Genomic DNA, 3,010 nt, shown 5'->3' with positions numbered 1-3,010 from the left:
CAAAAATTAATTCAAAATGGGTCAAAAACCTAAATGTAAGATCTAAAACTATAAAACTCTTAGAAGAAAACATAAGTATTGTCACCTTGGATTAGGCAACAATTCCTAAGATATAACACCAAAAGCCCCAGCAATCAAATAAAAAATGGAAAAATTGTACTTCATCAACTTTTAAAACTTTGTACATTAAAACTTTTTGTACATCAAGGGAGTGAAAAGACAAAATGGCTACTGACATCTTTGTTCCGCCCCTCTGGGCACTGGCTGGGGGAGTCCCAACACCTCAGCTCAAACTGCAGGAGCCTGGCACTCTGAGGGAGAGCTGGGCCCCTTCCTGCTGGGCTGTCATCCAAAGTCAAGTTTCTTCCATCAAATCAGACAATCTCACTCCAACTTGTGGCCTTGTCCAGAAGGCAGCCCACAAGTAGCCAGAATAGTTTTTCTGACAGAATGTTTTAATTCTCCACGCGGCACAAACTACTTTCCTGAAAATGCAGAGAAAATGCCCAATAAATGCATGCAAAAGTGCATTTTCTGAGGTAGCAAAGGAGTGCAGCCTGTATCTCATTGGAGGTTCCATCCCTGAAGAGGACGCTGGCACATCACTTAATGCCTGTGCCAGGTTTGGGCTTGATGGGACTTCCCCGGTAAAGAACAGAAAGCTCCATGTGTTTGACACTGGTGTTCTTGGAAAAATTACATTTCAAGGATCTAAAACATTGGGGTACTGGTGATAGCTTCTCCATATTTGAAACTCCTTACTGCAGTGTGGGCCTGCACATCTGCTACGATTTCCACTTTACAGAACCTGCAGAAATCTATGCACAGAGAGGCTGCCAGCTGGTGGTATATCCTCTGGCTTTGAACTTTACCATTGGACGAGCTCACTGTGCGATGCTTCAGCGATCCAAGCTTTTGATAATCAGGTGTATGTGGGCACAGCGTCTTCTGCCATGGGCGACAGAGTCTCTTGTGTTGCCTGCAAACACAGCATCGATGTGAATGCTTGAGTGACAGTCCTCGCCAAAGCTGGTCCTGAAAAAATGATGGTGTATTCAGATATATACACGAAGAAGGAGGCTGGAATATGCCTGCAAATCCCCATTTTTAGCCAGAAGCAATTAGACCTCCATAAAGTGGAGGTGAGAAAGCCCTAAGGTTTATGATTCCTAGGAAGACATGTTTCTGCGACATCAACTCCCTGTTGAGTTCTTTTTTTTTTTTTAAATTCTAGCCCTTTCCCTTCCTGGGAACTCTATTGAGATGACAGAGCTTCAGCACACCAATATTTCCCACACCATATCAGACAATGAAAAAGGACACAGGTTTCCACTGAAGAGCAGAAGGAGGGGGTGGCTCTAAACTTTAGTCCATACTGGAATTGCTTCCAAGCAGTTGGTAAAAGTATCTGACTTGGCTATTCTGGAGGTTGATTCACCACATACAAATATATTTATGTCATAAATTTCTTATCTCATTGCCAGAATTGAAATCCATTGTGTAGAAAACTTGGTCGGTACACTCGTTTTCCAGCAGTGGCTTGAAGTTACAGTTTTAGTCTGTGAGCAGGTATAGGGAGCAAGGAGGTGGATCCTTGGTGTTTGCTAGAGGTGGTGGTGGCCCCTGCAGGGGCAGTGGGAAGGAGTTAGGGAGTCAATCACAAATTCTCTGGTCTTGGAAGAAAGACTGTCAGCAGTGAGCCTCGTGGGAGGAGGGCAGCGGCAGCGTTTGGTCAGGCAGCTAAAGTATGTCTCTGCTAAACTCAGCTGCCTCTTACAGGCACCCCCACCAGCAACCACCCCCAGATGAACCAGCAACCTTTTGCTTTATGCGATGATGTCCAACCAACTGAACCACACCGGTCAAAGCAGAATTTCTTGTCTGAGAGTTTCTTTTCCTTTTTATTTTTCTCCCTAATAATACTTTGTAGCTTGACAAAGGCAAGTTTTTAGCCTAGTGGTTCTTGTAATTCTTTTGCACAGTTAAAAATTAAGTTTTTGCCCTGGCTGGTGTAGCTCAGTGGATTGAGCGTGGGCCTGTGAAGCAAAGGATCATGGTTCGATTCCCAGTCAGGGCACATGCCTGGGTTGCAGGCCAGTTCCCAGTGGGGGACACATGAGAGGCAACCACACATTGATATTTCTCTCCCTTCCTTCCCCTCTTCTTTCTCTTTCCTTCCCCCCTTTCTGAAAATAAATAAATAAAATATTTTTTTTAAAAAAATTAAGTTTTGTTTATATATGTTATAGCTGGTTGTGGGCTGGTCAATGTTTTAGAACCAGCTCTCTGAGAAAAAGCCCTGATTTTGTAGTAGCATTTGCCAGTTTCTGTAGTGTAAAAACTTTCACCAAGACTGTGCAGAGTTCTGCTCCTTTTGCTTGAGTTCAGCCCAGTGTACCCTCCAGCCTTGTGCCTTTCCTCCAGGGAGGGGCGCAGGGCACAAGGCTGTGAGCGCTATCCAGGGCCCAGGCCAGCTGCTGCCTCTCCCACTTGCACAACGGGAAAGCAAATCCCAGGTCTTCTCTGGGAATCTTGTTCTGGTTCCTACCAAATGCTCACACTTGCAAGCCCCAGTCACTGTGCTGTCCCTGCAGATGGCTGCCATCCTTCATTTGCCATAAGGCCGTTGTTTCTATAGCCCATTTCACAGACCTCAGGTGAAAAATATCATTGTTTTTCATCAGTGTGGTTTGTAAAACACATTCCAATGGCAGGTGAAGGAGTCATCAGGAAATTTCAGAATCCCTCCAACAGCTCATAGCCCACTCATTTGAACTACCTACCCTACATTTATAACTGTCCCTTCACTACTCCCATGAGGAGGTTGGGACATTACCTCAGACCAAGTACCTCAGACCAAGTACTCAGAGTGGTCACTACCAAGACTTAGGACCTGGGCTCCTTGGCTCCCCAGTAGTAACCTCTCTCTAGGCTGCTCATGGAACCTCAGCGTAGCAGGAAAAGTGTGTCCAGACGATGGCTCCTGACTGGTCTAAGACAGCCAGACAGC

The 3,010-nt window shown here is 45.4% G+C and overlaps 1 pseudogene; it reads left to right on the top strand.

Moving 5' to 3' along the window:
* Positions 1–224: 224 nt before the first annotated feature.
* LOC119002748 (omega-amidase NIT2-like) lies at positions 225–1,157 on the top strand (annotated as a pseudogene).
* Positions 1,158–3,010: the final 1,853 nt, after the last annotated feature.

Source organism: Sturnira hondurensis, unplaced genomic scaffold (assembly GCF_014824575.4).
Source record: "Sturnira hondurensis isolate 20B ecotype Veracruz unplaced genomic scaffold, ASM1482457v3 Scaffold0018097, whole genome shotgun sequence".
In the NCBI taxonomy this organism is placed as follows: domain Eukaryota; kingdom Metazoa; phylum Chordata; class Mammalia; order Chiroptera; family Phyllostomidae; genus Sturnira; species Sturnira hondurensis.
This window is presented reverse-complemented; position numbering and strand designations above follow the sequence as displayed.